Consider the following 15,334-nt stretch of genomic DNA (forward strand, 5'->3'; position numbering starts at 1 on the left):
TTTCCCTAGAGACCAGGTTTACAGTCCAAAAATAAATCTAGCTATCCTGGCATCTGGTCTGTCCAGTTTCAGTCTTACGCCTTGTCCTGTGGGACTTCTGCTTGCAAGAGGATATTTCAATAGAAGAAAAATAATACTTCATATCACATATTGAGGTCTGAGGGCCTCAAATATTTAGTATTAGCTGGGAACACCAGTTTTAACTATATCTGTGTTTCTGTATAATCCAGAGGAGCCTTGCCTTGTCTCATATCCAGGACAGCACCTTCCCGTTCATTTTAATAAGCACTTTGATGCATCTCCTTCTGTGCCCAGCTAAACGCTCGTTTTAATAAGGGATCTTTGAAAACATAGCCTGCCTTCGGCATGGTTACAATCTAATCTTAAATACGATGCGGAAAAATACCTGCAGATCATATCTTTTTACGTCTCCCTCTTTTCAATTCCCAGAAGGCACATGTGCTCACTGGCAAGAGAGAGAGAGAGAGGGAGAAAGCACCCCCAATGGGGCGTAGTCACGGCACACTCCTTTCTCCATTTCTTCTTCCCTTCAGGATTTGAGGCATGCACATGTGTACTGGGCATGTTTGTTCAAGCCACCAGAGCCAGGATTGGAAGTTGCCCATGTGGGATCTGGCTTCCCTTAACCACTAGAGTATGAGGCTGGGGCCAGCCCCCTGGAGATCATGTTTAAGAGTGAAGCCTGCAATGTGTTTTGGGAATTCAGAGAGTGAAAACCCACTATAAACCTAATAGTCAGAGGATCTTATGAAGGAGGTTCTGGAACAAAGTGCTTCTATAATATAAATACAGATGGTCTCTGACTTAAAATAGTTCTACTTAACCTTTTTTTTTTTTTCACTTTATGAAGGAATGAAAGTATTAATAATTTACATTTAATAGAAGCCATATTTTGAATTTTGATCTTTTTCTAGGCTAAGATACCCTTGTGATACTGGGCAGCAAGAGCAAACCATAGTTCCTACTCCACCTTGCAGTCATGTGGGCAAACAATTAATACCCTGCAGCGTACTGTGCTGCCAGCACTGTTTGGATACAACTCTGCCCACTAATGTAAGTGTTCTGAGCTCATTTACGGTATGCTGAGCTAAGCTACGATGTTCGGTTAGTTAGGTGTAGTCATTCATTTTTTTCTCTTTTTTTTTTAAGAGAGACTTTTGCTATAAGGCACGTGTGCTCAGCACAGAGTGAGAGAGAAAATGAGAAATCACCCCCACACACACACCCAGGGAGAATAGCCATTCCACAATCTCTTCTCTTCCATTCTCTTCTTAAGATTTTGGGCACACGCGCACACACGCACCCGGTGTGAGTGTCAAGCTGTCTGGTCTGGGACTTGAACCACCTGCTGGCCCCAGTAACGCAATTTTTACTTAGGATATTTTCAACTAAAATGGTTTTATCAAGATGTTACTCTATCATAGGCCAGGAAGCATCCGTACACCCTGATTTATGTTTGCTTCCCTTGTTGCCACAGCTACCAACAGAGAGAAATGAGCTATGTCTAATCCCCAGGACTCTTGTTTCCTGCAAGACTGAGCCCAGAAACTTGGGACCAAGAATCCAGGTTACTGTTTCTGGATTTATGACTCACTTGCTGCAACCAAAGCATTTGGCTAGGATAGTTATTATTAGTCCCATTTTGCAAATGAGGCTTACCCACAAAAATTAACCTTACCAACCAAGGTCACTTGAATTTGAAACACAGTCGTCCACTGCATAACAACATTTCAGTCAACAATGGGCCACATACACAATGATGGCCCCATACAATGTCAGTAAGGTCAAAAATGTCCTGTCACCTAGTGATATCTCGGCTGCCATAATGCCACAGTGCAACACATTACTCATGTATTTGTGGCTCTGCTGGTAATAAACAGACTGACTCCACTGCTATTCATATAAAAGTACAGGACATACAACTATGTGAGATTTATGGTACTTAATAATGGATTCTAGATAATGAATGACTATGTTACTGATGTATCTACTGTACTATACTTTTACCATTATTTTAGAAAAATATGTAAAGCAATATGCTGTGGGCCAGCAGGTGGTGTAGTGTTTAAGGTAATGAATTTGACATAATCTACTGCACGGTTCAAGTCCCAGACCCAGCAGCTTGAAAAACATACTGGGAACCTGTATTTGCTTCTCCAAATCCCAAGAGACTAGAGGAGAAGGGATTGTGACATGGCCATTCTCCCTGGGGGGTGATTTCTCACTTTCCCTCTCTCCGTCTCTCTCTCTCTCTGTTTCTCTGGCAGGCATATACACTCATGGTAAAAAAGAAAAAAAAAATCTAAAAACCTCAGTGTGTATTGTTATGCCAGCAGCAACCTCGTCCATCTTGTATTTCCTACTTCTCTTGATTACGCTGTTTTCTCTTATGCATGATCTCAACTCATGTTTTGTTCTTCACGGCCCTTCCATGATGTGCAGTAGAAGACGGTGATATTGATGATCGAGTGATAATGATGAAACTTGTAACCTGATACATATATCTTGTTAACAAAGAAGGTTTAATTAAAAAAAAAATTTTTTTTGGAGAGGTCTTTGCTATAGGGCTTGTGCTCTTACCAGACAGACAGAGAAAGACATAGAGACAGAAAGCGAGAAATCACCCCCCAGGGGGGATGGTCACGCCGCAATCCCTTCTCCTCCATTCTCCTCTCAGGATCTTGGGCACGCACGCACACGCGCCTGGCGTGAGTTTTAAGCCACTGGGTCCAGGACACGAATCACGGTCGACTATGTGGAAGTCCAGCGACATAGCCATTACGCTAACTGCTGGTTCCCAAAAGAAATTATTTTAAAGGTTAAAAAAAAATTAATGTTTAAAATATATAGAAAAACAATGTTCATTAAAAAAAGAATATTTTTGTATGACTGGACAGTGTGTTTGCATTTTAAGCTAAATGTTATAAGAGACCCAAAAAAAGACTAAAAATTCGATGAAGTGAAAAAGTTACTGTAAACTAAAGGGATTGTGGCATGGCCATTCTCCCGGGGGGGGTGGGGTGGTGATTTTATTTATTTTATTTTGTTTAATTTATTATTGAAGAAAAGTTACTTTTTATAAATGTAGTGTAGCCTACGCACATGATGTTTATAAAGTCTACAGTAAGGTGCTGTAATGTCCTCGGCCTTCATATTCATTCACCACTTACTCGCTGACTCACCCAGAGCAACTTGCAGTTCCACAAGTTGCACTCATGGCTAAGTGCCCTCTGCAGGTGTACAATTTTTCACCTTTTTACGGTATTTCTTACTGTTCCCTTTCTTTGTGTAGATAAGCAAATATTTACTATTGTGCTACATTTGTGCTATGGTGCTCACTACAGTAACAGGCTGCACAGGTTTGTAGCCTAGGAGCAATAGGCTATACCATACAGCGTGGGTAGGTGTGTGTACATACACTCTAGGATGTTTGCCCAGCAACAGAATTGCCTAACAGCACGTTTCTTGGAACATAGTCCCATCCTTAGGTGATACATGACTGTATACATGACAAGAATAATTAGCGTGGCAGTTGGAACCTACTTTCTCTCTTTAGTGCACCAACTCCATCTGAAGTCTAAGGCAGCTCCCTCTGGCCCAGGCTGTTTCTACTATTTCTCTGTCATCAAAAATGGCTGTACCTGGTGGCCCAAGATGGCTACGCAAACTGTGGTCATCACAGCTATTTTCCAGCCAGCAGGAAGAAAAAGGGAGAGAAGAAGAGCATGCCCTTTTTGTTCAGTACAACCTCCAGAAGTCACATTCCATTTTATCTCAGTGGCTAGAACTCAGTCATACAACCACATGTGGCTGCAAAGACGAGTGTTTAGAATGTAGTGTTAACTGAAGGTGGCCACTTGTGTCTGGCTAAAAAATCAAGACTTATATTACCAAGGAAGGATAAAATCCCGGGGCACAGCTGGCCACAGGGGCTGTCATTAGCATGATACATCGAGTGCCCAAATCAGCGTTCGATTGTGGATCTAGTTCTACAGGTCTCACTCCCTCATACTCAGAAACCTAATGGCTGTTATGAACTGAATATATTCCCCCTCAAAGTCCTACATGAATTTTGGAGGGGAAAAACATTCAAACCATAACACATCTTTTCTGCCAAATGCCACTGGTCACACTGACCAGCCCTGGTACACCATAACGGTATGAATACCAGCAGGCTCAGCTCACTGGGGGCCACCTTGGAGAGTGACTATCACAACTAGTGATAGAAACAGTAGTAAGTGTTAGAAACAGTAGTAAGAACTTAAATATAATAAACTCCAAATTTTATTCCAGCTTTGCCTAGTTTGGAAGATAACATACCTGAAGAATAAAACAAACTCTTACTGAAATCTTCAGCTCATCAAGTATCATGAGCCTAGAACATAAATACTGATTCTAGATTTAAGTGTATCTTTAATTGATTCTAGTGTACCATAATTTTTTAAATAATTATTTATTTAATTTTATTTATTCATTCATTTATTTTTAATTTGACCAGAGAGAGACAGAGATAGAGAGAGAAAGGGAAAGTGAGAAAGCAAGCCACCAGGTCCAGGGACTTGAACCCTGGTCGGTCATGTGGGAGTGTCCAGCACTTTAACCACCACGTCACCTGCTGGTCCCTGTACCATAATTTTTTAAGAGTTTTTTCTTTTTCTTTTTTTTTTTTTTTTTGCCTTAGGGTGTATGTGCTCTCTAGAGAGAGAGAGAGAGAAAGGCATTAAGAGGGAAAGTGAGAATTCACCCCCTAGGGAGGATGGCCACACTGCAATCCTTCCTCCTCCATTTCCTCCTGGAATCTTGGGCATGCACACACATGCTCCCAGCTTGAGTTTCAAGCCACTGGGTCCAGGACTTGAACCGTGGTTGGCCATGTCAGAGTCCAGCAATGTAGCCATTATGCCATCTGCTGACCCCCAAAACACAGTAATTTTGAAAGTTTTGATGGTTTATAATTTTGTTGAAGAGAGGAAGAACTCCTTTGCCCTGTAATAGCAAAATGTTTTCTTTTTCTTTTTAGATTTATAAACACAATTTAAAATTTTTGATGCAATTAATATTTTCTTCTCTGCACCATCTATTTCCTTTTTACATATAGGCCTACCTATAGCATTCATCCACTTATAAACCATTTCAAATACATTTCGCACAGCAGTCAAAAACATTTAAGAATATTGGCATATGTCTGTTTTAGGTTTATTTATTGACTTCTTTCATGAAAGAAGTCAATAGGGTCTCGATGCTGCAATCTATCCTAGATGGAGGGCAAGCATGGGCCCCATGCTCTCAGGGAGGTCTCTGGACATAAATGCAGTATCTTCCCACATGGCCCAACCTTGTAGAGCATCACGTTTTACCACTGTGCCATGTCACATCTTCAGTTTTCTTATTTTAGTCTTTTTCAGCATCATTGGGAATAATTGGTAAGAATGATGAAATAATTCCTAAGATGACAAAACAACTCTAATGTTTCAAAACACAGGAAAAAATAAGGTTACTCATAATGTATCTTACGTTTATAAAAGGGTCCAATATCATAATTACACAATAGGATGGATTTTATTCTATCTTTTAAAAATAGATTGTATAGTTGCACTTTGCAGGATGTCTAAGAAAGAATAAAAATCAAGAAATAATGTACTCACACTGCACAGTCATCCATGTGGGATCCAGCCACCTTAACCACCATGCCACCAGCTGATCCCAAAATGAAATTTTAATGAAGCTAACAGACTTCATTAAAAATTTTTAATGAATTATTTCTTGAAAATTAGAGATTCCAACCTACCTAAGTCATTGCTATACAGAAATAAAATGTACTCACATCTTGCAGCTTTCTTTGGCATGTGCACCTGAAATAGATCAAGATGCTACCCTAGACTCATCAGACTTTGGTTTTTGAACATCTTTATTGCCCAAATATGTTCCTGCTTTACCTTCCATCAGTCACATCTCCAGACTCATTGTGTCCACAGTGCTTAAGATTAAGCAAAGTGACTTCGGTGATCATAGAGTGGAACCAATCACTGCTATAACAAGACTCCTTGCTCTTCCCCACTTCCACTTGTGACTTTTGCCTTTAAGGTTGTCCTGAAATCTTTAAATGTTGGCACACATTGTCCAGGGCACCTCGGATTTTGCAATGTCTGGGTGATCATCCAAACCCTGAATAAAATCTTTTGCTTTGCTCACTTAGCCTCAACCTTTTTTTATAGGTTGGCAATACATTAACCTCCACCAGAGAAAAGCTAGTTTATGCAAGTAACTCAAACAGCAAGGAGACTAGTGAAGAGTGGCAGACGGCAGTTTAAAAGAAGTGATGCTTTCAGAGAACACTTGAATAAGGAGCTGTCTATAACCATCAAAAATGCCTTATCCATGTGAGAGAAAGCTGGAGTGGGCTCTCAGGGGTGAAGGATAGGTGGTCTGACCTTATTTAAGAAATAGCCTGGGGCAGTGGAATAGCTTTGGGCTTAGGGATGGAGGATGCAGATCCCTATCCAGACCTCTGGTGTCAATTGCCACCTCTCCCAAAGGGGATGATAAAATCTTTACAAAGTTAAACAAATGAATATCATGGGAAGTAATAAGTGAACTCAAGGCTCTATCAGAGATTAAACTTGCATTTTTAATCTTCTTGAACAAGATAATTTGCCAGGTACCTTAGAGAATAGGAAGGAGCAGAAAACTCAAAGCAGATCTTCCCTATTTTGGAAGACTCCCCTGAGTTGCCCTCTTCAGTTATGCAAATTAAGTCAGTGAGCAGGCATCAGTGTCCTGGAGAAGGGTCTAATAAGACTCTTCTTTTATTGCAGGCAGGTTTTTTATTATAGTTTATTTACTTATTTCTTCCATCTGAGACAGAGAAAAAGAGAGAATGAAAGACGGCATCCCCAACAGGGTCCCCACAACCCAGTCCACACCCAGCCTCAGTCAGCTCTTGCATGCACTGGAGCATAGAGAGATGTTTCTGACCTCAAATCTGGGACCTTCCCATGTGAGCTTTCTTGACTGTGTCACTACTGAACCACTCCCTGGCCCCTGTAAGCAACTTTTTAAAAATGCTTGGCTCCTTTAGAGAAACTCGTCCTGTGGGGAGAAAGGAGGACCCTGGCTCTGAGTTTGGGCAGGGACAGGGCTGGAACACACTGATTCACAGCCCCCTAGGAATTATTTGCTCTTTGGGAATGGCTGTGACAGCCAGAACTTGGAGAGTTGGCACACCGGGACTCGGGTCTAAGGGCCAGGCCCACTCACTGTGGCTGGGGGTTGACCCAAGCCCCATCCATTCAGGCATTTTAGTACCGACAGCAGCTAGATTGCAGGATTCAGCCAGCTGCAACCTCTGCCCACCACCTGAGAAGACTCTTCCACCAGCTCAGCCAATTTGTGCTCTCCTGCTAGCTGCCTTCCCACAGTCCTTTAGCACTGTGTCATTTGGCCGTTTGAATGGTCTAGCTAGTGTGATGGAGCATGGAATGTTGGCCTCATTGGGATGAAGAAGAGAAAAGCCAGAAAATAGCATTTCACAGAAACATGCCAGGCTTTGCACCCAGCCAAGAAGGCAGACTTGCCCTCAGCCAAGAACTTCCCCAACTGGTCACCGTGGTACCCACCATCTCACCTTTATGCCCCTCAGCCTCAGCCCTTCTGAATCCCATCCCCCCAGCAGCCCTGTGCTTCCTGTGGTCCGTGTGCCTGTGCTGCTGGAGAAGGGCTCCCCGACAACCACATCCGGGGCCAGTTCGACCAAAAACACCTCAAAGTTGAAGCCCTCGTCTGCTACTTTCTGACTTGTCTCTCCTCCTCTCCTCGGTAAGGCTAAAATCCATGCTTACATTTGTTAGACCATTAAAATGACCAGATGACGTAGAGTTAAAGGACTATGGGATAGCCAAATTGGATAAGTTATTTTGAATTAAGTGGGGCAAAATGCAAATTAAGGAGGAATTACTTGTTATTGCTGTTTTCCCATGTGGGAGGTATAGTTTCAACAGGAACACGCAAAAGCTCCTTGGACTACGTTCGCATCTTTGCCAGATGTCTTTCAAAATTAAACATCTGTCCAAAGACATATATATATATATATATATATATGTGTGTGTGTGTGTGTGTGTGTGTGTGTGTGTGTGTGTGTATAAAATTTGGATGCTTGTATTAGAGGCAGTATTGGGAACTAGACTGACCTTGATTCAAATTCTGTCTCTGTCTACTTCACCTCTCTGAACCTCAGTTTTCTCCTTTGTAAAATAGTAATTAAAAGTGCCTCCCTTTTTCACATCCATTAGGATGGCTATTATAAAAAAGGGGACTGAGTATTGGCAAGGATGTAGAGAAATCAGAACCCTTGTGCATTGTTGATTGGATGCAAAATTATTCAGCTGCTATGTGAACTAGTATGACAGCTCTTTAAAAAATATAATGCAGAATTACCTTATGACCTAGCAATCCCACTTCTGGGTAGATACTCCAAAGAATTGAAAGCACAGGCTCCAACAGATATTTGTACACTGTATTTGTTCATAGCAACCTCATTCACAAGAGCCAAAGGTGGGATCAACTCAATTGTGCATTAGCCGATAAATGGATAAACAAAGTATGGTTTATACAAATGATAAACATGATTCAGCCTTTCAAAAGAAGACATTCTGATCCATGCCACAACATGGATAAGCCTTGAAAACCTTATGCTAGGTGAAAAGGCTAGAGTCAAAGGATAAATATTGCATGATTCCACTTTTATAAGATACCTGGAGTAGTCAAGTTCATAGACCCAGGAAATGGAATGGTAGTTGCCAGGCCTGGAGGGAGAGGGGAATGGGTTTAATAGGTACAGTTTCCAGTTGGGAAGATGAAAAGTTCTGGAGATGGATGATGATGGTTGCACAATGTGAATATATTTAATCCTACTAAACTATACACTTAAAGTGGCTAAGATGTTAAAATCTGTGATTTATCTTACCCCCGTAAAGAAGTGTTTTTTCTTGTAATGAAGTTATAAGGGTTAAATGGATTAATGGCGGCAAAGCAACTAATGGTACCTGCAGCATGTTGGCAGTGTGTATGGGGCAGGGGGCATTATTCAATTGTAGATATTGGCTTCATTGCCTTTAATCCTCAGAAATAGCTTTTTTTTTTTTTTTTTTTTTTTTTTGAGAGGTTTTTGCTACAGGGCGCGTGCACTTGCCAGACAGAGACATAGAGACAGAAAGCAAGAAATCACCCCCCAGGGGGGATGGTCACGTTGCAATCCCTTCTCCTCCATTCTCCTCTTGGGATCTTGGGCATGCACGCACACGCACCCGGCATGAGTTTTAAGCCACCGGGTCCGGGACGCAAACCGCAGTCAACTACATGGGAGTCCAGCGACATAGCCATTACGCTAACCGCTGGTTCCCAAGAAGTGGCTTCTTTTTGACCAACCTAGGGCCTACAGTAGGACAGAACAAGGAGAAAAGGGAGTGTGAATGAGCAGTGAACCCCAGCCAAAAAGACAGAAGGAGCACAGGGCTCCAGGGAGACCTAAGCCCAAAGAGCAACCCAAGAAGAAAAAAAGGAAAACTTGGAAAAGACAAAGAGAGAAAAAAGTCTGAGGGGACTTACGTGAGCAAGAGCCAGAACAGAGTAACTAGATGAAATACAGGAAGCCTTGTTAAATTCAACGTCAGATAAACAATACAACATTTTTAGTACAGTATGTCCAAAATACTGCATAACGCTGTTTTATTGCATGAGACATGCTTATATTAAAATTATATTCATTGGGACCAGCAGTCCCAATGAATATATGTCGCTGGACTCCCATGTAGCCGACTTTGGTTCGAGATCTGGTCCCAGCGGCTTAACTCATACTGGGTGCATGTACGTGCATGCCCAAGATCCCTAGAGGAGAATGGAGGAGAAGGGATTGCAGCGTAGCCATCCCCAGTGGGGGGTGATTTCTCACTTTCTGTCTCTCTGTCTCTCTCTGTCTTTCTGGCGAGTGCACGCCCCCTATAGCAAAAAACTCTCAAAAAATATATATACATATATATATATTCATTGTTTATCTGAGATTCAAATTTGACTGGACATCCTGTATTTTTACTGTCTATATCTGGCAATCCCAGACCAAAGACATGGCTCATCCTGCAATCCACTTTGCAAAGTCACTTTAATGTCATTGCCGATTCTAGAATAATCTAGTATCTAAAAATCTGGACAGAGCAGTGGTTGGGAGAGCCGGGGATGAGACAGGATTATTTACTTTGCAAATTTATTTTTTTATAGCTGAGGACCTATAAATAGCAAGCTGCCTTAACAGTCTTAACACAGAAATCCATTTTTAAAGCTTAAATTGGCAGACCCACTTTTAAAGGAGCCCACCTGTCAAAACTTAAGGCAGAGGAGGCCATGGTCCCCAAAGCTGTGGTTCTTCTGGCTTCTGAGAGCAGAAGAGGGGGGTTACTGAGCTATTCCACTGCAGAGGGATCAGGTTAATAAAGGACCCTGTACCCAGAGGGTCCCTCTCCTCCCCCAGACCCCTGCAGAAAAGCCCCCGCATCTCCAACTAGGCTGCTACTGCTGCCATTCGCATAAAGGGCAGTCACAGATTCCTCTGAAAGCAGAGACCTAAAAAGGGCTTTGTCTATGTAAAACCAAACGCGATTCTCCAGCCTCAGCCCTAAACTGATTAAAAGCTGGAGTCGTTCATTTTGTTTTGAGAAGTGCCAGAGTTTTATGCTCGCGGTCCCCCCTTCCCTCCTCACTATTTCCAGCTGCTGAAGCACATCAGTGTGAAGGACCACACACCAGCAGCCCCGTGCAGAGGCCTGGCGGAGATTAAACCCCGGGGGGTGGGGGGGAGAAGGGCCCCCTTCTTAGGAGTGGGCGGCCCAGGGAAGCCCCCAGTGCAGAAGGGGAGCTGAGCATGGAAAGAAGAGTTCAAGGAGAGACCCTCCCTGGAGGCCCTGATCCCCATCCTTCCAGAGCCAAGTCTCCTCCATCCTGTAATCAGCCCAGAGAGGGGTCAAAGGCAAGGCCGCCAGGAAAGTGGCACATGGTATAGAAGGCAGTGAAACGTGCCTGCCCCCTTGCCTTTTCTAAAAATCTAAACAAATGTATGACCACATAACAAATGATTTGGGGGAAGCCTGGGGAGGGGGAGACAAAATAGAGGCATAGTTGGGCTTTTCATCCCAGCCACACCGACTGGAAGAGCTTGAAGGATTTGCTGAGCCTTGGCTTGGCCATGTGCCTTGCTTCCCAACCTGGGAGGCCACGAACCAGGAGTGAAGAGCTGATGAGATGTGTGTCCGGCTGTTCCCCTTGTCCTGCCTAGGACCACCTGAAGGCAGCATGCTGGTTCGCTCTTGTTCATTGCCTGCCTCCCCCACATCTCCGACTCTGCCATGCGGCTCAGCCTTGGAGACCCAGAAGCTAGCACCGGACCAGGCATCAACTTGGGCTCCACGAACTGGGCTCAGTTGAATGAATCCAGAGTGGAAGATGGTGCCGACGGAGGAAGGGAACATGGGGCTGAGGGCTGGCCTCCCTATCTGAGCCCACCTTTTCCCTTCCAGGTGACCTGTTTTTCTCAGGATCGCAAGGGGATATGTTTGAGCGCTTGAGGTTTCTAGCACTGAGTTTCAGAGCAAAGAGGGGTTAAATGTATAATAGTGGGCACTGGTACCTTAATTCTTTCTCCTCTGCCTTTGGAGCCCACCGTCCTTATGCTGGAGGGAACTCAGGGGACACAGCGGAGGTGTCCTTTCTGAGGCTGCAGTAGTGGGGCTTCGACGACCCACTCTTTCTGACCCTACCTGCCAACCATCTACCAAAAGGACGGGGCTGTCAGAGACTAACGGGAGTGAAAATAAGGAGGAGGGTGTAAGAGGGAGGCGGCCAGAGCTCCTGGTGGGGAATATATGGAGGCCTCTCTTCCCACTCATGACTATTGGTGCCTTCCCCCTCCTTCCTCCGCCCCATGTCCCTTCCCCTCCTCCTCATCCCCAATGCTGTAATGAAAAATTCATGCTCAAAGCTTCACATAGGATCTAATTTTCAACACTTTAATTGGATTAATAGAAGCAAGGAGTGGAGCGAGCCCACGGCCTTCCCTCCAGGCGCCCCTCCCCAGCACTCCCCCACTGCCTCCCTTCCATGCCCTGCTTTCTCCCTAGATCCCCTTTCTCCAGTTCTCCCATCCATTTCTCCCCTTCTTACCTTCCTCCAGCTCACTCACAACACCCTCCTCTTTCTCCTCCTCCTCCTCCTCCTCCTCCTCCTCCTCCTCCTCCTCCTCCTCCTCCTCCTCCTCCTCCTCCTCCTCCTCCCTGTTCCTAGCACGTTCCGGGCTCTAATAAAATGTTCTTTCTTCCCTAACTGGAGGAAGAGTAGTCTAATTGCCCAAAATCCTGATGCAAGGACTATTTCTTTTCTTTTTTCTATAAGGCATATAGGCATATGCACCCACTAGACAGAGATAGAGAGACAAAGAGGACGGGAGAAAGAGGAAAAGTGAGAAAGCACTCCCCAGAAGGGGTGGCTGCCGCACTACAATCCCTTCTCCTCCATTCTCCTCTTGGGACTTTGGGCATGCACACACACATGCCCAGTGTGTTTTATTCAAGCTTCCAGGTTCAGGACTCAAACCAGGTAGTCAACCATGTGGGATCCAGCTACCTACAGCACCATTCCACCAGCTAACCCTACAAAGAAAATATCTAAAGAAATTCTATTGTATCAAGTTCTAGAATATACACTGCCTACTAAGAGAGGTAGTGACTAACAACCCTGGAAACCCTTAATAGATACAAAATAAATGTAATTTATATATTGGTTATTAGAGGGCAAGGCTCTCAATCTGAGGTGGCTAACGTTTCTCAGACATAATCTGAGCCTTGGCACTGCCATCCCACTATAGAAAAAGCTAAAGTATACGGGGGAAAAACACTCTAAGCTGTGTCCAGGATCCTCAGTCAACACTCTGGGCAGAGAGGAGCCATATCCTTCATAACAGCAGCACAAGTCCCCTACTGATAGAAACTCTAGGCTGACGGGAGGTCACCTGAGTCCCGGTGCCTGGTCCTGCCCCAAACGAACTCACAGAGAGACCTCAGACTCTCAGCTCTATTTTCCCACCCTCAATTGCCTCAACCATACAGTTAGAAATTAATATTGATGGGTGGGCTCCAAAATAAATTATATTGCATACCGCTACAGTAAAAATGTTTTGAAAATTCACCCCTACTGCAGACAATCCCTTATAATGATTAGGCTTCAACTTTTCAACTTGGGTATGATGGTGCAAAAGCAATAGACATTCAGGAGGAGCCATGCTTACATACGACTACTCCCCTTCTCACCTGCACTCAGTATTCAACATATTACATGAGACACTGAACGCTTTATTACAAAATAGGCTTTCTGTTAGATGAGCCTGTGGAACTGCAAGTGCATGTTTACGGTAGGTTAGGCCAAGCTAAGATGTTCAGCAAGTTATGGCTATTAAACGCATTTTTGACTTAGGATATTTTCAACTTAGGAAGGGTTTATTGGGACATAACCCCATCATAAGTCAAGGAACATCCGTGTATGTATATCTGGTTTTAAGGTACTACATGTGTGGACACATTATATACACAATGTATAGAACATTTTAAAGGATGAAATAAATGTTATTTTCATGTTTCATTCACCATAACGGTTTATCACTCACTGATATTTTAAGGCAAAACATTTACTTAGGGCAAGGCTCATCATAACGATAGTTGCTATAAATCCATATTTCCAGCAGACTGCCAGCGTTTCCATTTGTTTAGTCAGTAATTCTTGCCAGGTCATTGTTTCTACCTCGCGAGTAGGAAAAGGAGTGGCAGGTTTGTTTGTTACAGGGCATGTGCGCTCACTAGAGAGAGATAGAGAGAGAGACAGAGAGAAAGGGAAAATGAGAACTCACTCCCCGCTTCTCCATTCTCCTCTTGGGATTTTGGGCATACTCAGTGTGTCTTTCAAGCCACCGGGTCCTGGACTCAAACCGCTGAGTTGGCCATGTGGAATCCGGCTGCCTAAACCTCCATGCCACCTGCTGGTCCTATGCTGGCAGTTTAATATTATCTTTACAACCGTTTATTTATTTATTTATTTGCAGAAAACCTTTTACTTTTAAGTTTTTGCCAGAAGGTCCATGAGATCCCTGGAGAGAGACAGGGAGAGGGAAAGTGAGAAATCACCCCCACCCCAACCCCAGGGGGACTGCCAAATGCAATCCCTTCTCCAATCTCCCCCTGGGATTTGGGGCATGCAAGCACATGCGCCCAGCATGATTTTCAAGCCTCCAGGCCTGGGACTCAAACTGTAGTCAGTCATGTAAGAATCCAACTTCTTAACCACTATGTCACCTTATGGCCCTACAGGAAACTTTTTAAGCTGCCTATCTATTTTGTGAGGATAGACATTAGTTAAATCTAAACAACATACTAACAGGTACAAATATACTTTCAATACATCACTACACACTGAAAGCACAGGATAGGCTGAGGGCACCCACTCCTAACCCAGGAACACTCCGCCCCCCCCCCACACACACACACACATCCTGCATGGACTGAGTAGGGGGCTAGAACCACTCTGTGTTTAAACATTATCAAGCACTTTTGTTTCTTGTTTTCAGATTCTAATAGAAACAGAAATTCTCTTCTTTTGCCACCCTCTAGAAAATTGGGGCTGCCCTTTAATAGCCACTACTCTAAGATTCCCTTATCAGTAATGTTCTTTGATTCTCCACTGTCTCTATAGATGGACTCTTTTCTTTGCTCTTTATATTTTTGCCATTCATGACAGAGCGAGTGCACGCACACACACAACAGAGGCATCCTTCACAGATCTCGGTCACACAGCAACCCCCATTCTCCAATCCTCCACTCTGCCAGGATCCTAGGCACACTTGCACACTTGTTTTCAGACCAACCGGTTTGGGAACTCGAACCACTGCCAGTGTGCTATCAACTGCATCATAGAGGTTAGGCCCGCCCTTTGCTTTATCTGCTGCCAGTCAGCACTCCCATCTTGTGAACTGAGCCAAAGCCAAAGCATTAGGTCCTTGGGGAAGTGTCTTTCTATGATTTTCTATGCAAAAATGTGTCATGACTTTCTCAATGACCCAGTAAGTAGTGCCTTGCATTGAGGTCTTCCAACTGTGAGGGGCTGTGTGTCTGCGAGGCGGCGAGAGCACTTAGTACCCTTGGACACAGCAGGGCCCCAGACCGCTACCTCACATGGTGGGCCAGTGTCATGGGGAGCTTGCTCCAGGGTGACATTCTTCCCTGCTCTC

Source organism: Tupaia chinensis, unplaced genomic scaffold (assembly GCF_000334495.1).
Source record: "Tupaia chinensis unplaced genomic scaffold, TupChi_1.0 Scaffold149686_1, whole genome shotgun sequence".
Lineage (NCBI taxonomy): Eukaryota > Metazoa > Chordata > Mammalia > Scandentia > Tupaiidae > Tupaia > Tupaia belangeri.